General features: G+C 44.5%; 1 protein-coding gene across 1 annotated transcript in view; it reads left to right on the top strand.

Annotated features, from left to right (window-relative positions):
* RC3H1 (ring finger and CCCH-type domains 1) overlaps positions 1 to 24,414 on the top strand; it is a gene marked incomplete in the record, with an annotated part of 3,590,040 nt that overhangs the window by 2,992,135 nt on the left and 573,491 nt on the right.

Here is a 24,414-nt window from a genome sequence, read left to right as displayed (position 1 = left end):
TTTCTAATGCTGATGAAAGATAACTGCAGAACCAGAATGACCTCCCCTTAGCTAGATGTCAGACAGCATGGACCATACAATCACAACTGAAAACAGGACCCTCTCCACAAAGGGAAAGTGTCCTGTCTGGTGGACCCCAGCCATAAACAAAGTGTATGACAGATGAGGGTTACTAATGCAAGACAGAGCTACATCTCCAAAAGGGAAGACAGCTGTGATCAGCACTAGTAGAAAGCTACATTATCTCATAAAGACATGCAAGGTCAACTTGGGGACATAAATCACCAAAGACAATGAAGGTAAACACACTGCTTTCTTCAGTTATGTCAGACACCTGGTTGTGAACCCTCGGATATGCTCAGAGTTGGTACACAACAACATATATTCCAGTGACCTAACAGATATTGGCAACATTCCGGTGGACAGCTTCAGTGCGATTTACCCCCTCCCTCACCCCCAAAACAAGATAGTTATCACTGCTGTATGTAACCTCACTGTCATCTTGGATGTCCATGTGAGAGCCACACTCAGCAAAGACAAGTACACAGCATCCATGGGACCTGCTGGTATCTCCAGTTGCATGCTATGTGAACTCCAGAAGGGCTGGACCCATATATACAACTGCTATTTAACCTTAGTCTTGCTACAGGATATGTACCTGAACACTGGCATACGGCAACAGTGGTCCCACTCCACAAGGGGATGCCTCCACAGACCATGGCAACTACCACCACACAGGCTTAACCAGCCTTGTCTGCAAAGATATGGGAGGAGTCATGGAGCTCTTACACAGACATATTACTGACCTACGGACCCTTGTTCCCACCTAGTTCAGCTTTGTACAGGGCAGATCCTGCCTTTGCACCTTTGCACCAAAAGTACCTACCATGAAGATCAGGGTTCTTCAACACATGTCATATGCTTCCAGAATAGAGGAAGTCCAGCTTTGTTCAGTGTCATACATACTTACAGGTGACCTATGCCTGACATACAAGACCATGTCCAATCAGGATTTGGTGGACATACTCCACTGCAAGCAATCCAAATCCACCAGAGCCATGAGAGCTGAGTATTTGAACCTCAGCACATACATGTATAGGACATGCTGGAGGGACAGAGTCATAACTCAGAGGCATCTCACACTCTAGCAGAGTATCCCAGTTCATGTTTGACAGAGTCCCTCACTGACTCTCTTCAGGAGACATCTGGACAACTGCATATGAGACAGAGGCACAGACTAGACAGAGACACAGTCATGTTATTCAATTACGTAAGGGGGTCATAATGTGTCACTACTAAGTCAGAGGCACAATATTCAGAATCTATTCTGTACACTTATTACCACTATAAGGGGTGGCAATAGCCACATCACTATGGCTAGGCTTATACATGCACTAGGGCAGATAGCCTAGTAGTACACTATGACACTATGAAACACCGTGTATGTGTAGCTATTGTCAATCAAACAGTATGATGTGGCTTGGGGGCTTGATATCTCCTGTATTCCAACATTGTTTTGTCTATTCCTTCTAGCATGTCTAGGGATCAGTTGCTAGTGTCCTCTCCTGCTCAGCTGGTGAACCTGGGAATATTGAGGCACTGTTACAGTTGCCTCATGTACACTGACAACCCTCTCCTTCTGCCATAAAACACACATACATGTGAGAGATGCAACTATATAGCCAAAGTGGAGGCTGAGCTCTCTCAACATAGGACTAGCAAGACCAGAGAGAGGGTGAAGGTAACCACACACACATCTTTAATCCAGTCTCACATGGCACTGTCACAGCTTAAGATCATACACATAGGCACACAGAGACACTCTCGGAGGCTCTGATCAGAAGTCTACCAGAATGGCGGTGGCCACCACAGCAGACACTCACGCAACTGCCTCCACAGGGCACAGCACATGCAACACATTGACCACAGAGTTGGTGTGCCAAAACAGCCACAGCCCTTAAGGCCAAACACAATGCCGGACACACTTGTCATAGGTGACTCCATAGTCAGACACACTGATGTCCCACTCACCAGATCAGGTACAGAGGAGGTCACAGTAAGCTGCCTATCGGGCACTGGAATCCACCACATAATGCAAGAACTCAGGTCACTAAACTGCAAGTACAGGTCTGACCCAGTCATAATCCATGCTGGTGTGAACGACCTGAGATGTACCTCCCTGGACTACATGGAAAGAGACATAGAGGATCCCTCTGATTATGTAGGCCAGGCAGGTATGACCCTGACCTTCGGCAGTATCCTACCTTCACCAAGTATGATGCCACATAAACAGAGACAAGATGATCAGCAGTAGTATTTTGCTTAGACTATGGTGTCATTCTAAGGGGGTCCAATGTCTGTCTGCCTGGGATGACATGCTGGACAGGCCACGGTGATTTGCAAGGGACGGCTTGCACCTGTCACCCCTGGGCTTCCGGATTTCAGATGATGCTCTTGCCACCCCCATTGTGCCTTTTTATGCAAGACTCAGATTCTACACCTACCACCCTAGAACACAGTAAAGGAAAGACACTAAGGGTAATGCTGCTCAATGCCCAAGGTCTCAACCTCAAGCTGCACACACTCTATGCCCTTCTCAGTATGTAGCACATTGATGTCTGTGCTGTGCCTGAAACCTGGTTCACAGCTTCTGACAGCACCCCGGCACTATCGGGTGTTACCTCATATCATGCATTTTGGCACCAGCATCCCAACAACACCAAGAAGGATGGTGGGTGTCCATATTCATCAAGGACACCCTCACCTCATGGTTGGTGGCAACACACGATGCATCAGAGACCATCCAGGTGCCAGTGACCGTGGGGCAAGACTGCTCTGCAGTTTGTAGCATGTTACATGCCACCCGCTCAAACTCAGGTACCTCACACAGCTATCCTGCAAACACTGAAGGGGATAAATGTATCTCAAAACACCATCCTACTGGGTGATTCCAACTATCCACATATAGACTGGGATCACTAATCATGCCACAACACTCTAACACAAAGGTTCCAAGAGTTCATACACTGAAATGCCATGGAACAACTGGTCCCAATCCCCTCAAGTGGAGGCAACATACTAGAACACATCATCACGAACATGGGGTCACACTGTTCAACACCAGACATATACCCATCATTGGTGAGATCAGATCATGGACTATTCTCAGTGGGAGTCCACATCCCACCCACACCCCAGATGGGAAATGAAACATTGAAGACCTTCTCAAATGCCGACTTCACATTTCTGAGGACTGGTGTGGTCTCTTTCAAGGCCCCCAGGCCAGCAGACACCATTACCCAAGCCACTGTATCACTTAGAAATGCCTTCTACCAGCACCTCCAGGACTGCATGGTTCAGGCAATCCCAAATAATAATGACTCTTTGTACCACAGGCAAGCATCCAGTCTGGTGGACCCTAGCCATAAACAAGCTGTACAACACAAGGAAGGAGCTACTACAAGATAGAGCGTAATCCGAGGGGGAAGGCACCCCTGCTCATTGTGAGTAAAACACTGGGTTCCCCCATACAATCATCCGAGGCATGTTTTGAGAGTAAACCCACTCAGGACTCCAGGGACAATCATGAATGAGGCCTTTTTTACCTATGTTTGAAACCTGGGAGGAAACTCCCAGATATGCTCAGACTTAGTTCAGAATAATGTTGATATCACTGCACCTACAGACATTGGCAACATACTGACTGACAGGTTCAGTGCAGATTTCTCCTCCCCAACTGGGGGTATGTACACCAGAGGATTGTAGCCCCCGAAACATCTCCACTGCTGGGGTGGGAACTGCTCAATCCAAGGCAGAAAACACTTTATCCATGGGACCAGATGGTGTCCCCAGTTGTGTGCTCCATGAACTCAATGAGTAATTACACCCGCAGTTAGGGCAGCTGTTTAATCTTAGCCTCACCTCAGGATATGTTCCCAAGGAGTGGCATACAGCAATGGTGGACCCACTTCACAAAGGAGGTGCCTCCACCAACCCCAGAAACTACCATCCCATCAGCTTGACAAGCCTGTTCTGCTAAGCTATGGAGAGGATCATAATGGGAATTCTAAATGAAGACATAGGGGACTTGCAGACATTGGATGCAATCCAGTTTGGCTTTGTCAAGGGCAGATCATGCCTTTTAAACTTGGTTGACTTTTTCAAAACACTCACCCAGGCCATTGACATGGGCAAGGCAGTCCACACAGCCTACCTTGACCTGGCAAAGGCTTTCCACACAATACCCCACTCAGGTATCATTGAAAACATCACCAGCTTAATTGTGAACCCATACATCACAGCATGGGTTGCAAATTGGCTAAGGACGGAACACACAGGGTCAAAGTTGCTGGTGCCAGTTCACACTCCAGAGCTGTCACAAGTGGTGTCCCACAGGGCTCAGTCCTGGGCCCACATTTGTTCAGTATCTACTTTTCAGAAGTACGAGCAAACACAGGAGGATTATGGCTGACAAAGTTTGAAGATGACTGCAAACTGGGAAGCATAGCTGGAAACCCATCTGACACAGACATCCTTCAGAAGGGTCTCATAGACACAGATAACTGGTGCCACGGCCATGGCCTTACATTAAACACTAAACAATGCATAGCCATACCCTTCAGGAAGAACAAGGTTACCACTACTTCCCATCTAGGTGGCAATCCTCTAAGCACAACGTAGGTTATCAGGGACCTGGGCACCCAGGTTGACAGTGACCTTTGCTTGACACTCACATTGCCAGGGTAGTTTGGAAGGCCTTCTACATTGGCCACCTCATCATGCAGTGATTCACATCTAGATCAAGGGAGGTCATCGTTCCCTGTACTCATCACACCAATGATTGCATACACTGCCCCATTCAGATTGGATGGGCCCACAAATTCCTCGACAGGAGGTGAAAGGGTCTCAAACATATTTCTTATGCTGCCCGACTGAAGGAATTCCAGCTGTATTCAGTCACTTACTGACTGCTCAGAGGTGATCTGTGCCTGACATACAAGGCTATGTCCAACCCAGACTTTATGAACATGCTTCACCTCAAGACCTCTACATCTATCAGAACTACAAGGGCAGGAGACCTAAACCTCAACACAGATATTAATAGGATGTGCTGGAGGGACAGATTCATCACCCAGAGAGTCCATATGCTGTGGAACAACATCCTGGTACATGTGGGGCTGAGCACCTCACTGGCTTTGTTCAAGTGAGATCTTGACCAATGGATGGGAGATTGCAGGTATACCCCAGGGATAACCTCAGTATCACTGCTTGACAGAGGCACAGCAAAATAATGGGCATATCCATCAACTTGCAGGGGTGGCAGACGCCACAAAACTCTGGCCTAGGCTTATTAATGCCCTAGGGCAGATAGCCTAGTATGAACCTATGGACATAGGCCTGGGGCAATTCCTGCTATTAGGACAGTGGTCTGCAGCAGGCTATATAGTAGTAGTCGGTTTTAGCCATTGTTTTTTGACCATGGCTATTCCATGTTGCTTCTTGTTGTGGTACAAACATGGGTGTGTGGTTGTCCATGCTATTTATTGCTAGACACCCTCATTTTGTATCTTGTTCCATGTTTTTGCACATGTACATCACTGTATGACATGCAGCTGTTTCCACAGGGTCATATGCGTGGATATGGATGTTAGTTGGGGTCCTCAGGTGTGCATATTGTACATGATATTACATTACTTAACACATGGCATTCATGCCTCAGGTGGTGCTGCAGGGCCACCTCTGTCGGATACACATACTACACTCCCTGTACATTTGGAAGCAGGTTGTGTCATGTTAGGCATCCCTGTTACTGTATGAGTGAGTCAGAGCGGGTATCAGTCCCAGTGTTCCTACTGACCAAGCGTATGTGCTATGCGTTGCCTCTTTGCCAAGGCCAGGGCATACTGGGCACGCCTCCTTCTGCCTACTGGGACAAGGTCAGGTTGTTCCTCCTCCGAGTCACCCCTGCCTGTGGTGGCCTTGGCAATGGTGGGGGGATGTTTGGCCCAGCCCTGTGCTGGTCCTGCTGCAGCTGTTTCCGCAGGATCATATTATGTAGCATAGCACATATCATGATCATTTGGGTACATGTAGTTGGTGTGTACTGCAAAGCTCCACCAGATGTGTCCAGACACTGGAACCGTGACTTGAGCAGCCCAAACACACGCTCTATGATATTACGTGTTTGTGCGTGTGCCTCATTATGGCGTTCCTGTTCAGGTGTGTGTGCATTTCTGATGGGTGTCATCAGCCACGGCTCAAGTGCATAACCTGCATCCCCCACTAGGTGTCCGTGTGGGAAGTCCCCATTGGCAAATGATTGGTACAGCTCCTCAGATGCCAGATGTGGGAATCGTGGTAGCTCCCAGGGCAGCCAGCACACACATTCATTATTATGCCCTGGGCATCACACACGACCTGGCAGTTGATGGAGGGGTATCCCTTGCGGTTAATGTAGACTCTACCCCGCTCACCGGCTGGTGCTTTGATGTGTATGTGCGTGCAGTCTATTGCACCCAGCACCTCAGGGTATCCGCTATTTGCTGGAAGAGACGATATTGCTGGCCACAACTTCACGGTCATTAGGGACATATATATGATCACTGACATGTGGTGACATGGCATCCAGGAACTGGTGCAGTACCCTGGAGGCTGATGCCTGTGATATCCCCATCATATCACCAGTTGGTCTCTGGAAGGTACCTGTTGCTAGTATTCTTAGGCCAACACATACCTTGGTTTCCACTGGGATGGGTTCCCCTCTGTTGGTTCTGTGTGTGAGGTGTGGCCTGCACAGCTCAACAATCTGCTGCAGGAGCTCTCTGTCCACTCTATAGTGCTCTACTATCTCCAGCTCATGTAACCCATGGTAGGTGACCCTGGGCCTGTATACTCTTCTCCTTCTCCTCACTCTGGGTTGTCTGTCAGCATCTGCATTGTCACCACCCTCAGCAATTCGCCTATGCCTGATTATAATAGCCATGGCAGCCCCTAGCATTTCTGCTCTGAGTTCAGCTTTATTTCAGTTTTCAATTCTGATAGCTTAGCTTCTGGCAGTATCTCTTGTGAGAAACAGCCTTCACTGCTCTTTGTTGTGTTTTAAGTGCTGGGCTGGGCTTCTAGTCTGCCTGTGTAATTGCCTGCTTGTAATTGTTTCCACCAATTAACTCCAGCAGTATTCCCTGGCAGTTTCCCTGTATTTTGGTTGTTTCCTGTTTCCTCTCTGTTTCCTGAGGGGGAGCAAGGTGCACACCAGCTTAAACACGCTCACAGTCACTTAAACGCGTGCACACATCCCTACACAGTGTTACACGCGCGCACACATCCTTACACTGTGTTAGCTAGGCTGATTCATGCTAAAACGCGCGCACACTGCCTTACACACGTGCACACCCGCGCAAACCGTTGTAAACAGTTTGCAACACGCTCCCACATGTTGAACCTGCCTTACACGCTACAAGACACGCATACACATATATCAAGAAACTTGGAGTGTAGGGATAGCGTATACCCTCAATTTCTTGACTTTCCTAGTGTTCTGTTGGGACACACCTCCCCCCCTGATGTCTGTCTGTCATCTGTTACCTTACATTGCCCTCCAATCTGGGACATTTCTTTCTATCCTTCCCCTCCGTGATGTCACCTACCTCTTACTCTGTTCCTCCCCTTCTCTAACTCTTACACTACTCAGAAAGTGCTCATTACCTATGTGGCAGTGTGATTCAGTATTGTAACCCTCATTTACATAGGATTGCCTAGTAATGCTTAGTTACATATCTTACACGGAGCTTCCCCCCCTTGACAACCACTAAACGGAGGCCATATTGTTTTTAGTCTGCAAGTCCCTCCATTGACATTCCATGTAATACATAAATCCCACAATTGTGGGCTTATAAGCTTCGTTTTTCAGTTTTAGGTAGCGCACCCCGTTTGCGCGGGTGTGCGCTGCAGTTAAACACAATAATCCCGTGAAAAAAAAAAGTTAAATAACTTATTTTTGCAACACTTTTTCATGCCAATGGCCACATATTTGGCCATTGGCATGCTTAATGACACATATGCACCCTTTAGTTGGAGCTGACATAGTTCCTTTTTTGATTTTGCAGAAATGTACTCAGTTGTCAGCTGAGTACATTTCTGCAGCTAACACGTCCGTTACACGGACTGGTTTCTGCTTCGTGGATCGCTCAAATACCTCATTTGCATATCTTGGAGCTGCAAATGAGGTATTGAACATTTCCACGCCCAGTCCGTGTAAGAGACGTGTTAGCTGTCTCTTACACGGAGGTTTGGGCTGTACCTGAATCGGGAGGCTTACACGGAGGCTTACACTACTCTTGAACTCCATGTAAGCCTTCCTGAATCTGGCCCACTGATTCTAACAAAGCAATCTTTAACTTTATAAAACTCCTTTAAATTTAAGTAAAATTAAAGTTGATCAGTTCATATTAACATTTTATTATTATGAGATTGAACACAATTTACTTGTTTTGTTACCTGAGCTTTAAAATGCTGATAATAGAACAAACCTCATTAATACCTGGACTTTGCATGGCATTTAATCTCAATTTTAAAAAGTTTATATTTTTTTATAATAGAATGTATGTGAATAACCATGGGGGGGGGGTGTAAAAACTTTTTAGAACGTAAGGAACTCGAATGGCAATTGAGATTAAATTCTATGCAAAGTCTAGGTATTAATGAGGCTTGTTCTATTATCAGTATTTTAAAGCACAGGTCATAAAACAAGTACATTGTGTTCCATTTCATAATAATAAAATGTTAATATTGATCGATTTTAATTAAATTTAAAGGAGTTTCATAAAGTTAAAGATTTTGTTAGAGTCAGTATTTTTATGATTCATTAATATTTTTACTTGAATGAAGTTGTGCGTCTTTAAATGTTAATCAGTACATGGTCACCTGTTTGTTTTTACTATTTAAGTTCAGATTAGTCAATGACTTTTTTACTTTGATGAAGCCCTAGTTTATGTGGGGGCGAAAGCGCTCAATGTTGGATTAAACAATCTATTAGCAACGTGTTTATAGTTATGGATTTATTTTATTATTCCCTAGTATTGGTTGTCACTGCGTACAGTTGTGAGCATATTTTTATTTTAATGTATCTCCTGAAAGTCTTCAGCATTTGCACTTCACCGTCCAACTTCTGTCAGGTCTAGATTTTAACTATAAACTTCAAAAAATCCACCATGGTCCCTACATAGGACCTGGTTTTCCTAGGCTGCAGACTGGACACACAGAAAATTCATGCCCTCCTCCCGCAGAAGAAAGTTGACAGTCTGTCCAGTTTTTTCAAAGCTCTCTCCTCTGCAAACATTGCTCAGCAGGGGAGATACTAAGAAGTTTGAGTTTTATGTTGGCCACCATCCCTATGCTATGCTCCCCCTGGCCAGACTTCACATGAGGAAAATCCAATGGTACCTGAAGTCTGTGTGGTCTCAGCACTGTCATCCCTTGGATACCCTGATTCCCCTCTTCCTTTGTCTAAAAAAGGAGCATGTTTGGTGGAAGGAACTTGTTAACCTCAACCCAGGATTCCCCTTCACACCACCTCCTCCTCTTCAACAGGTTCACACAGGCACCTTGGGCAAGGAGTTGGGGGCATGGACAGGACCACACTGGGTGCAGGGTAGATGGCAGCCTCGGTTCCTAAAGGAGCATATCAATTTTGAAGGAAATTAGGACTGTTCTACAAGCATTTCAGACCTTCATACACCTTTAGAGACCTGCCCCACTCCTTGTGTGCACAGACAACACCACAGTCATGGTATATAAACAAACTGGGAGGCACCAGGTCATACCAGTTGTGCAGGTTAGCACAGGATGTATGGAACTTAGCCACGCAGATGGGCTTCATACTCACAGCCGCAAACTTTCCTCATCAGGGCAGTGTGCTGGCAGACTCCATAAGCTGCTTCCTGGAGGACCCCCACAAACTGACGTTAGACAGGTTTTTCAGACGATCACCCTTCAGTGGAGCATTCCTCAGGTAGACCTTTTTGCATCACCAACCATCAGCTCCCTCAGTTCTACACAAGAGATCTTTGTCCCACAGCCTGGAGGATAAGATGCCTTCTCCTTCCAGCAGACTAGGAAGTTCCTCTTTGCCTTTCCTCCACTGCTGCTTCTTCCAAAAATTCTTCTGAAAGCACAATAGGAAATATTCAGACTTCTTATGCTGGCACCTTTTGGCTGAGGCAACTTTGGTTTCCCCTGCTGTTTCGTTTCACCTGACAAAGAGAAATTACAGGAAAATATCTCTAAAACTGAACCTGATCACTCAACAAAAAGGATTGCTACTCAGTTGAAGTCTTTCCTCTCTCAGCGTGACTGTATGGATGATAGGATTTTAATTCACAAAGACACCTCTTCCCTGAAGAGGTTGTTCAACTGCTACGAGAAGCCACGAGACTTGCTACTAAAAAATCTTACACAGATGAATGGAAAAGTTTTCCTACTGGTGCTGCAAACAGTCAAGATGCACTCATCACAGGTCCCTACTGTATAGGTTCATAGGTTCATACTAGGCTATCTGCCGTAGGGCATTTATAAGCCTAGCCAGAATGTGTTTGGCTTTCGCCACCCATTTTAAATTTATTTTGCTATGCCCTTTTTCGAGGTTAGTATACTGTGTCTCTATCTAACAGTGACACAGAAGTGATACCCGGGGTAAACCTACGATCTCCCATCCACTCATCAAGATTCCTCTTGAAGAGAGTCAATGAGGGACTCTGCCTAACCTGGACTGGGATTTTATTCCAGAGTGAAGGGAGCCTCTGGGTTATGAATCTGTCCCTCCAGCATGTCCTATTTATTTCAGTGCTGAGGTTCAAGTCTCTCGAGCTTGTAGCTCGATGGGATTTGGATTTTCTGAGGTGCAGCATGTCCATTAATTCCGGGTTGGACATGGCTTTATACGTCAGGCACAGATCGCCTCTGAACAGGTGGTATGCCACTGAGTAGAGCTGGAGTTTCTTTAACCGGGCAGCATATGGCATCTGTTTGAGCCCTTTGATCCTCTTGGTGAGGTACTTTTGGGGTCTTTCCAGTTGCTGCAGGTGTCTGGTAAGGTACATCCCAAAAGGGGCATTGTACTCAATTATGGGCCTGATGAGGGATGAGTAAAGAGGCACTATGACCTCCCCTGATCTAGATGTGAATCCCTTCATGATTAGGTGGGCTATATAAAATGTTTTTCTAACCACTTTGGCCACGTGGTTGTCAAATGAGAGATTGCTATCAACTTGGGTCCCCAGGTCCCTAATTACTTCTTCTGTACTTAATGGATTTCCACCTATGTGGTAATTTGTGGGCACTTTGTTTTTGCCAAAGGGATGACTATACACTTTTGGCATTTAGCTTGAGGCCATGGCTCTGGCACCAGTTGTCTGTTTCTATGAGGCCCTTTTGGAGGATGCTTGTGTCGGCTGGAGAGTCGATTATGGCCAGTTTGCAGTCATCTGCAAACTTGGTCAGCCACAGTCCTTCCGTGTTGGCCTGTACCTCCAAGAAATATATACCGAACAACAGAGGTCCCAGGACTGAGCCTTGTGGGACACCACTTGTAACTGGTTTGGAGTCTGACATGGCTCCAGCAATTCTAACCATGTGGGTTCTGTCCTTGAGCCAGTTTGCAATCCATCTAGTGACATAGGGGTTTATATTTAAGCTGGTGAGCTTATCTATAATGCCCGAGTGGGGTATTGTATCGATGGCTTTGCGAGGTCCAGGTAGGCTGTGTGGACCACCTTCCCCTCGTCAATGGCCTTGGTGACTTGTTTCAAAGAAATCAACCAGGTTTAAGAGGCAGGATCTGCCCTTAACAAAGCCGAACTGGGTAGGATCCAGTGTTTGTAGGTCCCCAATATCTTTATTTATGAGGTCCATGATGATCCTTTCCATAGCTTTGCAGACCAAGCTAGTCAGGCTTATGGGGCGATAGTTTCCAGGATCCGTTGAGGCACCACCTTTATGGAGAGGGACCACTGTTGCTGTACGCCACTCTTTGGGCACATATCCTGTAGTAAGGCTGAGATTGAACAGTAGTTTTATGTTTGGGTTTAGCTCTTCTTTGAGTTCATGTAGGACGAGCCGGGACACCATCTGGTCCCATTGATGCTGTGTTTTTGCTTTGGAGAGGCGGCTCTTACCTGAGCATCTGAGATGTCAGGGGCAGCACTCTGCTGGGATAGATATTTGCCCTTTTGGTGGGAGAAGTTTGCGCTGAACCGTTCAGCTAGGATGTTGGCAATGTCTGTGCGTTGTGTATTTTTGCCATTTTGGACTAATTCTGAGCATATCTGGGAATTACCACCCAGGTTCCTAACATAACTAAAGAAAGCCTTGTGATTATCCTTAGTGTCCTGTGCAATTTTTCTCTCGAAGCTGGCCTTAGACAATTTTATGTGTGCCCGTAGTTTTTTGCTAATACTGATCAGTGATGCCTTCCCTTTTTGGGATTTTGCTTTATCATTTAGTAGCTTCCTCCTTCTATTGTATAGTTTGTTTATGGCTGGGGTCCACCAGACAGGACGTCTGCGTTTGGAGGATTGGGTCTTGGTTTTATTTGGGATCGCATTATCCATGCATTCCTGAAGGTGTTCATAGAATGCGTTTATAAAGGATTCTGCGGTCTGGGCCGTATTTTCCACAGGCCCGGGGGCTTTGAAGGATTCCACCTCAGTTTTGAGGAGTGTAAAATTTGCTTTAGAGAAGTTTTTCACTGTGGTTTTCTGGGCAGGGGTGGGGTCGGGATGTGAATATCCAGTGAGATTAGTTTATGGTCTGATCTTACCAGTGAGGGATACACTTCTGGTCTGGAGCATAGAGTCCCCATGTTGATGATGATCAGGTCCAGTATGTTTTCCCCTCTTGTGGGAGTGGTAACAAGTTGTTCCATAGCATTTGAGTTTATAAATTCTAGGAACCTTTGGGCTAGGGTGTTGGAACTAGAGTAATGCTCCCAGTCTATGTTTGGGTAGTTGAAGTCGCCCAATATAATGGTGTTTGGAGAGACCTTCATATTTTCCAGTGTTCTCAGGAAGGCCGAGTGGGGTTCATGGGTTTGGGAGGGTGGTCTGTAGCAGGCTATAAACTGGAAGGCAGTTTTACCCACTGTTAGTTGCACATGGATAGTCTCTGATGCTTCGTGCTTTGCCACCAACCTGGAGGTGTGGGTATCTTTGATGAATATCGATACTCCCCTCCTTTTGTGGTTCAGTCCAAGTTTTGGGGCGAAAAGCATGGTATGAGGTATAACCTGGTAGTGCTGGGGTGCTCTCGGAGCCCTGAACCAGGTTTCTGTTACTGCACAAATATCGATGTTCTCCATGCTAAGGAGAGTTTCGAGTACGTGCATCTTGAGGTTTAGACTTCTGGCATTGAGTAGCATTACTCTTAGTTTCTTATCCCTTGTGATACCTATGGAGGTGGGTTTGTCTTTTGAGCCTTGCCTAAAAAAGGCACTATGGGGGTAGCAAGAGCCTTTGCCAATATCCGAAAGCCCAGGGGTGACAAGTGCAAGCCGTCCCTAGCGAAGCATCGTGGCTTGTCGAGCATATCATTCCAAGCTGACAGGCATTGGATCCCCTTTGAATGACACCAGTACTTAAGCCAATTGTTGAAATTGATCATCTTGTCTTCATATTGTGGCATCATTCTTGGTGAGGGTAAGATGTTACTCAAGGTCAGGGTCATACCGGCCTGGGCTACATGCTCAGAGAGTTCCTTTATGTCTCTCTTCATGTAGTCCAGGGAGGTACGTCTCAGGTCATTCACACCAGCATGGACAATGACTGAGTCATATTTGTACTTGCCTTGGAGTGACCTGAGTGCTTGTGTTATGTGGCGGATCCTAGCACCCGACAGGCTGCTCACCGTGACCCTCTCCTTGTTCAGCCTGGTGAGCGGGACGTCAGTGTGCCTGATGATAGTCACCTATTACAAGTGTATCAGGTGTGTTGTTTAGTCTTAAGGGCTGTGACTGTTTGGCACACTGGCTTTGTGAGATATGTGTTGCACGTGTTTTGTTTTGGGGTAGCGGCTGCTTGGGTGTCTGCTTTGGAGGTCTCTGCTGCTTGGCAGATCGTTATTTAGAGCCTCCAAGTATGTTTTTGTGTGATTATGTGTTTGGTTTGCTGTCGTGGTAGGTCTATGTGAGACTGGAATTGTAGTGAGTGTGGTTTCCTTCTCCTCCTGACTGGTTATGCCAGTACTGAGTTGAGAGAGCTTAGCCTCCAGTTTGGCTATATGGTTGCATCTCTCACATGTGTTGGAATTTGTTGGGAGGAGGAGAGGGTTGTCTGTGTACATGAGGCAGTTGTAACATTGCCTCAAGATTCCCAGATTCACCAGCTGGACCGGAGAGGAGATTGACAACTGACCTTTGGACATGCTAGAATAATATTGGGAATTCCTTAATTGAAAACCAGGGCCAGTGGGGAGTGAGGGTGTAGTGCTTTTAAATTTTAGTGCTGACATATAATTGCTTTAGTGAGCAAGTGCCAGGTAACTTAAGTGCAATGTGTTACAGGTAACTTAAATGCAAAACGACAAACAGTAACTTTCTTTCAAGTGAAACAAGGAAATAAGTACAGTAAGCAATGCAGATATCACTAGTGATCCACAGAAGCTGAGAAGCCGCGTATTAGGTGGAATTAGCGTTCCATGGAAATAACAAGCAAACAAACAACAAGCATATAAACAAAGCTATATTCAGCAGGCCTGGATCTAGTCTATGCTACAGCAAACAAGGTGTACCAATTTCAGTAAGATACAGTTCAAATATTCAGGCACTATAAACCTTTAACCAGAAATTCCCAGCTCAGAAGGGCAGAGTCCAGCCTCTTCTCCCACAAGAGTGCAGACCACAAACCTTCTTAATGTAAAATAACTGGCCTGAAGCCCAAGTGCTTAAACCAGAACTAATACACTTTAAGAATAACAGACACTGGGCTCTCAATCAGCAGTTCCCAACTTAGAAGGATGAAAGCTACCTGTCCTGCCACCACAGTGCATGCCACAAACCTTCCTAATGTAAAACAACTGGTCTGAAGCCCAAGTGCTTAATCGAGAAGACTTAGAATGACAGCTAAACTTTAATCAAGTTACTACCAAGCAGTAATAAACACAATTGAATACTTTAGAGAATGCCTGGATTAGTGCTCAAGTTACACAAACAAAGCTAGATCCAGCAGGCCCGAATCCAGTCTATGCCACAGCAAACAAGGCGCACCAACTTCAGTAAGAAGCAGTTCAGATATGCATGCACTATAAGCCTTCAATCAGAAATTCCCAGCTCAGAAGGGCAGAGTCCAGCTTCTCCTCCCACAAGAGTGCAGACCACGAACCCTCTTAATGTAAAATAACTGGCCTGAAAGCCCAAGTGCTTAAACCAGAATTAATACACTTTTAGAATAACAGACACTGAGCCCTCAATCAGCAGTTCACAACCTAGAAGGATGTGAGCTACCTGTTCTGCCACTACAGTGCAGACCACAAACCCTCTCAGTGCAAAACAACTGGTCCGAAGCCCAAGTGTTTAAACCAGAAGGCTTAGAATGAGTTACACCAAGCAGTAATAAATACAATTGAGTACTTTTAAGATGATGCAAAAGTAAAAAAAAGTAGGTAGAAACACAAGTACAGTAAAAGCAGGTGAAAATTTTTTTTTTTTTTTTTTTTTTTCTGAACAAGTGCTGAGATCAAAGAAACAGATTTGAGTGCTGAAACTAGAAAACTGGCTAGTTATAGGGAAAAAACTAAGCTAGAAGGCTTCCCTCCAACACAGAAGGGCTTGGGGGCTCAGAAGCCTACAAATAGTCTATACCACTTAACAGGAAAGGCAGGAAACAAGCTTAATTTTTTTTTTTCTGTTTCCCAGATGCTCTCTTTGTACACAGTAGGAGTGCCTGAAATCAGAATATGATCTCACTGCACTCAGTTGAGTGAGCAAATGAGATGGGCCCAGAAGGAGTATCCAAACACAAATTTACAAGAGGGGCGGGCAGCTGCAAGGCCACTAAGATTAACACCAAAACAAAAACGGAGGGTGGGTGGGACTAACTGAAGAGCAGAGTGAAAACTTCCAGTTCAGCTAATATTCCTTCCACACAGTTAAAATCAATTTAAATACTGTATTTTTTGAAAAAAAAGCAGATAAAGGTACTTAAATACTCTTATACGTCCAGTTGAATATAGCAAGTTCTTAGCTGGCCAAAGCTGAGGTTTTTAAACAGAAAATATTTCACACTGTACCACTTAAATAGGCAAGGACAGGAAATCAAAGAATGTGACTACCCCCACACCTGTAATTACTAGCAAATAACAAAATTCAGCTAACACTGACTAACTTCCAGTTCAGCTAATATTCCTTCCACACTGAAGAGCAGAGTGAAAACTTCCAGTTCAGCTAATATTCCTTCTACACAGTTAAAATCAATTTAAATACTGTATTTTTTTGAAAAAAAAAAAAGCAGATAAAGGTACTTAAATTCTCTTATACGTCCAGTTGAATATAGCAAGTTCTTAGCCGGCCAAAGCTGAGGTTTTTAAGAAGAAAATATTTCACACTGTACCACTTAAATAGGCAAGGACAGGAAATCAAAGAATGTGACTACCCCCACACCTGTAATTACTAGCAAATAACAAAATTCAGCAAACACTGACTAACTTCCAGTTCAGCTAATATTCCTTCCACACAGTTAAAATCTATTTAAATACTGTAATTTAAAAAAAAAAAGCAGATAAAGGTACTTAAATTCTCTTATACGTCCAGTTGAATATAGCAAGTTCTTAGCCGGCCAAAGCTGAGGTTTTTAAGGTATAGTAGTATCTTTGCAAACTACTTCGGCCTACTCTTCTATAAAAGCTCACCTGTCAGCCATTAGTGCCTTTTGCCTCTTAACCTTCCACTTATGTCTAGAGCAGAAGTCAAGCTTTTACTCTGGGAAGTCCTGCATCTATGCCCACAAAGGAAACCCATCTGTCCCACTTGGGATCTGAATTTTGTGCTTGAAAATCTTACATTGCCTCCCTTTCAACCCATATCTTCCACTTTTGTAAAATTCTGTACTGGAAAACTGTCCTCCTCCTCATCTCTCACTTCTGCTAGGAGAATTTCTGAGTTACAAGCTCTCATAGCCATGCCCAGTTTCCTTATTCTTCACAAGGACAGGGTGACTGTCAGGGCTTAGTCCTTCCTTCATGCCTAAAGTAGTGAACTAGCTGTACCTCAGTCAGGCTGTTTGCCTACCCACCTTCATTCCCATTCCCTAAAATGGGGGTGGGGGTGGGGGGTGTTAAATTTTCTGGACATTTACAGGCAACTCCGATTTTATCTAGACAAAACTAAATTCTTCAGGAAAACTGACAAACTGTTTATATTTTTTCTGATCCCTAAGCTGGGCGAGCCCTAATTAAGCTTTCAATGGCCTGGGTCCATGGAATGTACCCTTAATCTGCAGAAGCTAGCCAGTTGTTACAACCCCTTATACCTTAGGCTATTGCAGCAGTGATCTGTTTGAACATCTGATATGCTTCCATTTCACTGTTGCAGTATTCATAACATGAGGGATCCCCTGCCAAGGGTGGCCTGACATCCAGCCAGTATGCCAAAGCCTTTAGGTTGTCTTAAGGTACGTATTCAGATGTACCATCCTCAGAAGTGAGAGACCCAGTAGGAATGCCAGTCCAAGGATAACCAAGAGGTGACCAGTACATCCAGAAGTGAAAAGGACCAGGGGGCGAAGGGAGGGAGTGAATACTGCATATACCGTTACGGTAAGATTTTACACAACTGTATTATGTCCTTTTCTTCACTGTTGCACTATTCATGTCATGAGGGAGAGTGCCAAAGCTCAGGAAGAAACTAGGGAGGAGGAAGGACCACCAGAGCTGTCTAGGAAGCCATGAAGGATGACCCTAGCAGAACCAGCTCTAGCTCTGGAAATTCCATCCAACTTGTAATGCTTGGTAAAAGTATTTACAGAAGTTCAGGTAGCTGCGTCAAGAATAGAGTTAGTATCTAAACCCTTGAAAAAAGCACACAGCTTTGGTAGAACAAGCCTTTACAGAAGAAGGAAGGCTGTTACCATGAAAAACGTAACAAAAAGAAATAACTTTTAAAATCCAAGAAGAAATAGTTTGCTTGCATACAGCCAATCCCAAAGACATGGGATGAAAGGAAGCAAAGAGCTTGTCAGATTTCCTAATAGTATTATCCAAATAAAGTCTGAGTTGTCTGTGCACAATCCAACATGTGCATTACCTTCTCACTAGCAGATTTTGGAGAAGGGAAAAAAGTGGGCAAATGAATAGACTGATTAAGGAACAACTCATTCACCACCTTGGGCATAAAAGGATTAATACGCAAGGACACCCTGTCCTTATAAAATACCAGAAAAGGATAACAAACCATAAGGGCTTGAAGCTCTGACATCCATCTGGCAGAAGTACGGGCTAACAAAAGAACAGTCTTCCAATAGCAATGTTGCAAGTAAGCTGAAGCTGTAGTCTCAAAAGGAGCTAGAGTCAATTTCTCCAAAACAAAATTAAGATACCAGGGAGGAGGTGAAGCTTTCCTGCGAGGCCTAATATGAATAATAATTCTTCTAATGCATGAACAGTGAAGGGAAGGGCATCTACCATTATGGTAAGATTTTATACAAATGTACTTTGTTATGGTAAGTTTACTTACACCATTGTACTTTCATCCATTTAGACTAATGCTGCATCTAAGCCTTAGCTACTAACGGCAGCAGTCAGTGCTGTTGCGTTAATGATATTGGAGTACTACAGCACATACATAACACTACAGCACTTGTTAACATTTCTTTTACCATACTGAAGGCTCTTGAGCTTGGGCTAGAGCATCTTCCTTTGACCAGGGCATGCCTTTATTTAACAGATCTGTCAGTGGACATAGCATGGTAGACAGAGCTGGAACAAACTTAGTCAGGAAGTTAAACAAGCCTAGGGCATTTCATAATTCTGTTACAGAAGTTGAATTCTGTGTCTGTCCTGTTGCTCTGACCTTGCTTGTATCTCCTTGATTCCATTCGCAGTTGTACTGAGACCAAAGTACTGATGTTCATTCTTTCCAAATTTACAGTTTTCCTAATTTACTCTTAAACCTGTATCTTTAACAGTCTGAAGCACTGCCTCCCGTCTAAAAAATCAGTTTCTCTTTATTGGGACCAGATACCAGTATGTAATCCGTGATGGCAACACTGTCATGCCATTTTAGCAAGTCACCCGTTTTACATTAAAATATTTCTGGTGAAATTGATGTTTATTAATTAGCATTTGTTTACCAGGATAGTCTGACAGTGCTTCAATTAAAGAAATTACTATTTACAGTAGTTGGTTACATTCAAATAGCATATTAGTGGAAATACAAGATCTGATGTCTCTTCCATCTGTTCCTCAATGGATCTGACCCCAGATCCGACTTCGGCCAATCCAGAATTTAGGATCCATAACTCGGACTCCTCCCCGTACCTATAATCCCCTCCTATACTCAACATTACCTCAGATTGCATTTGCAGCTCATTGAGGAACTGACATGATTCCTCGCTCAGGCTTACTTCAGCTAATTTTTATGAAGCTATTTCATATTTGTGTCTAAAGTGACTAGATATTAGTATAATTGTTTCTGTTGTTGTACTGTGATGATTCTTTCCTCCCTTTTAGATCCCTTCAGCTTCTTTATCTTCTTCATTTTTCTTCGCCTCTTTGTTGTCATTCCTGGTAGCGTAGATCAGGTTCTTTTTGGGTAATTTCAGATGTTATTCTTCCTGTTATTATTATTATTATTAGTAGCAGTAGTAGTATTGTACTATTTTCTTTTCTTTTTCTTACTGTTACTCGGAATTATGCTTTTTTTCTGTCCATGTCTGATAAGCCTACAGGGATTAAAAAATGTGTGGCCTGCAGCCACAAGATTCCCAGTTCAGATGTCTGTTACCTGCTTGGGCACTGCCCACCTAGATAAAGACTGTGACTTTCGTATTGTTTTTGACCAGCAGGCTGTCATTGCACAGTGCAATAAACTTGTATTGAAGAGACTTCTTCCACCCCGTGTGGGAGAAATGTCCAAAAAAAATCTGCTGTTTCTGGATTGTCCCGATCTGCTAAAAAGATTCTAGACAGATACAAAGGGGTGAAGAGTGGTGACAAGCCCAGGGAAAAGAGCAAGGAATCTAGGAAGTGTGCCCCAGTCACTCCTCCTCATTGCTGGCTTCTCTGGCTCCATCTTTTAAACTGCCTAAAGCTTCTGCTTCAGCGCCCCCCTGTCTAATCCAATATTTATTAGATTGCAAACTCTTCCCTTGCCAGAGCCTAGATTTTTGCTTGAGTCAGTCTCCCATAGTCCTTGCTCCCCTTCCTTGCAGGAGAAACCTATGCATAGATCTTTGAGACATCCTTCCACCTCTTTCTCTGTCAGAGCAGTCAGGTCTTCCAGAAGCTGATGTGGTTTGGATGATTAGGAAGTTCCTCATGACCCAGATTCAGCTGGGGTTTTTTCTGGCTCCAGCCCCATGAGCTTTGGCACTTCCCTTTACCTCTGGTAGCTCCTGCTCTGATCCACCTTCTGGTTTTGGGGGCTTTGGATCCGAGTTTCTCCCAGGGATTGTCCTTGTCAGATTTGAAGTATTGGTCAGCTTCCACTCAGTTGACATCTCTGATCCAACTGATTCCCAGACATAGCATTAGTGCAGGTTCTGGGGGGTCATGGATCAACTCCAGAATTATCAGAATCTTCAATTAACTCTTGGACTCTCAGTGTTGAATAGCTCAAGTGTCATCCTTAGAGCAGAGTCAGGTTGGTTTCTCAGGCCAGCTCAGTCTGGAAGCTTTTGCTCCTACTGGAGTGGTGTTGGATTTCATTTGATTTCTGCCTTCAAGGCAGTCAAGAGAGCACTCTTCATTTCTGGTGGGTGGACTTCTTTTAGTGACTCATCTGACCAGGTATCCATCTCCTCAGATTCTTTCTCAGACCTAGGATACTCTTTACCCCCTTATGAGGATTCTGATGCTGAGGAATCAATTCCATCAGCCTCTCCGCCTGAAGACTACTCCTTTGGGGGGAAACCTTACATACCATGAGGGAGCATTTCCATTGGGTAGACCAGGATTACTCAGAATCCAAGAAAAGGCTCAGAGATTTCCTTTTATTACCTCAACACAGACTCCTTGCTATTCCGCCAGTGTTAGATATTGTGGATGATGTTTGTAATGAATCCAGCTTAAATCCTGATTCTTTACCTCCAGCCCCAGTTAAGCCTGACAGATACTACAGAGTCATTAACTCTCACAAATTTCTTTATAAAAGCCCTGTTGCTGACCCTGAAACCATTTCTCAGGGACCCAAAGGGGTCAAGGCCTCTTCAGCAAGGAATCTAGTCTCCTCTGACAGAGATTCCAGAACATTAGACAGATGGGGGAAGAAAGTATATATATCTGCAACTTTAGCAATGAAGGCCTTAAACTGCCAGTTTCACATGGTAAAATATCAGCAATTTTTGATGTCTCAGTTGAAACAAAAAATGCTTCCAGACTCAGATCCACCTAATTTTAAGGAAATGCAGGATTTATTGTATGCAGCTGAACAAGTGGGAAAACATACTTTGCAATGTGGTTTTGATTCTTTAGAGGCCTCCTGTAGAGCAGCAGTTAAAGGTTCTGTCATTAGAAGACATGCTTGGTTGAAAGAACATACGTTACCAGATCATGTTAAAGCAAAACTATTGGATGCACCTTTGCAGCAGGATGTGTTATTTGGAGTTAAGGCAGAAGAGGTATTAAAGAAAATGGAGGATAAGGCAAAATCTACGCAAACAGTGAAGGATTTCTTACAGGTTCAGCCTCCTCGATTTAGCAGAAATTTGCCAACAAAGAATTGGTCCTTTCCAGTTACAGACGGACCTCAAAGGGACAGATACAGACGTCCAAGAGGTAAAGGTCAACCACAAGGTCCTTACAGACCTCGACAATGGGGTGCATCAGGCCAGAAAGAAGGGGAAGACAGTCCCCAACCATATAAAAACAGCCCCAATGACTTCCCACTACAGCTGCCAAACAGTTCTCTCTTGGCAGCCCCCTTGGGAGGAAAATTGGCACTTTTCTATCACAATTGGCATATGATCACCAAAGACAAATGGGTTCTCAACATTGTATCTCAAGGTTACAGGTCCACTTTCACACTGTGCCAAGGTTAAAAGGAATGCCAAATCTGCCACCAAATCAGTGGGCAGAGGCTCAAAAACAAATTACAGCACTCATGGACATGAGAGCTATTCAAAAGGTACCACCACAGGAGCAAGGACAAGGATTTTACTCAAGACTCTTTCTGGTTCCCAGAAAGGACAAAGCCTGGAGGCCCATTCTGGATCTTTCTTCTCTAAATACTTACTTGGATGTTCCGAAATTCAAAATGTTGACACTACAGCAGCTTCTTCCCATGCTGGGCAAGAAAGCTTGGCTCGTAATCTTGGACCTCAAGGAGGCATACCTGCATGTCCCTGTCAGACAAAACTGCAGAAGATACCTCAGATTCATAGCTGGTTCAATGCACTACCAATTCTCTGCACTGCCCTTTGGCTTATCTACTGTGCCCAGGGTCTTCACAAAGTGCCTGGCACCAGTAATTGCATTTTGCAGACAGAAAGGAATTCAAATTTATCCGTACCTGGACGACTGCCTGATTCAAGCAGAGAGCAAGGTCATTCTTCTAAAGCATCTGGCGTTTGTAAAAAAGTTATTAAGTTGCCTAGGGTACACAGTAAACGAAAAGAAATCAAAACTACTGCCCTCGCAAGAGATAATATTCCTGGGTGCCAGCTTGAATACAGCGGCCCAGATGGCTTATCTCACGCCAGACAAGCAAGGACAACTGACTCAATATTTTCAATTGATGGCAACAAGAACCCAACTCCCTGCAAGAAAAATTCTGCAGGCCTTGGGTTACATGGCATCTTGCATACTACTAATTCCATATACCAGACTGCATATGAGGAACCCACAGTGGTACCTAAAGAATGTCTAGTCTCAACACTGTCAAAGTTTGGAAACAGTTATACCACTAATTCCTTGCCTTCAACAAGAGTTTCGATGGTGGGCTCAAGCTTGTCACCTCAACAAGAGACAGCCTTTCACTCAACCCACAGCCAGGCAAACACTGACAACAGATGCATCGGATTATGCCTGGGGAGCGCACATGGCAGGAAAATGTATTCAGGGCAAGAGGCCCGCAGAACAAAGGCATCTTCACATCAATCAAAAAGAGATGCTAGCTGTACAAAATGCCCTTATAGCCTTCAAGGACCTTCTGCATCCAGGACAACTACTATTAAAGACAGACAACACCACAGTTATGTGGTACATAAACAAGCAAGGGGACACTCATTCTTATCCCCTCTGTAGACGAGCCATGACGTTGTGGAACACAGCTCTAACCTATCAAGTTCATCTGCAAGCACAATTCCTGCCAGGAGAGACGACTTAAGCAGAAACATCATGGATCCCCACGAATGGGAATTTAATCCACAAATATTCAGAATGATAACACAAAAATGGTGGAGCCCGGACATAGATCTGTTTGCATCCCCAATGAACTGCCAGCTGCAGAAATTCTGCACAAGGACTTGCCATCCACAAGCATGGAAAGCGGATGCCCTCTCATTCAGCTGGCAAAACCTACAAGTATATGCTTTCCCACCACTACCTCTCCTTCCAAAGGTGCTCGTAAAAGCCAGGCAAGAAGAGCCAAAGATGATCCTGATTGCACCAGACTGGTCACGCCAGCACTGGTACCCAATCTTAAAGAACTTAGCACAAGGACCACCCTGGATTTTGCCTCAAATCCCACATCATCTGACTTGGCACAACAGTCAGATACTTCACAGCCAGCTAAAGACTTTAAACCTGGCTGCATGGAAGATTCCTTAGTCAAGCAAGCAATGCCTCTCTCCAAAGCTGTTATGGATGTCATTCTGGAGGCTAGAAGGCCTAGTACCAGGAAAGCCTATTCGGATAAATGGAAGAGATTCTATGCCTGGAACCTCTTGTCCCAAATATTCCTCAGATACTACAATGTTTAACTGAGATGCTGGACAAAGGCCTCTCCTTTTCATCCATCAAGATCCAAGCCTCTGCCATCTCTGCTCATTACAACACGGATCCACCAATTTGCTCTAATCCCTTGCTAAAACAGTACCTCAGAGGGGCTAAAAACATAAGCACCTAGTCCAACTTGGGACCTCAACTTCGTGTTGGAAAAATTAACTTTACCTCCTTTTGAGCCAGCTAACACAGCAAATTTAAAATATATCTCTTGGAAAACTTCTCTGCTCCTGGCAATAACATCAGCACGAAGAGTTTCAGAATTACAGGCAC

Source organism: Protopterus annectens, chromosome 14.part0 (genome assembly GCF_019279795.1).
Source record: "Protopterus annectens isolate FY-2018-M chromosome 14.part0, PAN1.0, whole genome shotgun sequence".
Taxonomy (NCBI): domain Eukaryota; kingdom Metazoa; phylum Chordata; order Ceratodontiformes; family Protopteridae; genus Protopterus; species Protopterus annectens.
This window is presented reverse-complemented; position numbering and strand designations above follow the sequence as displayed.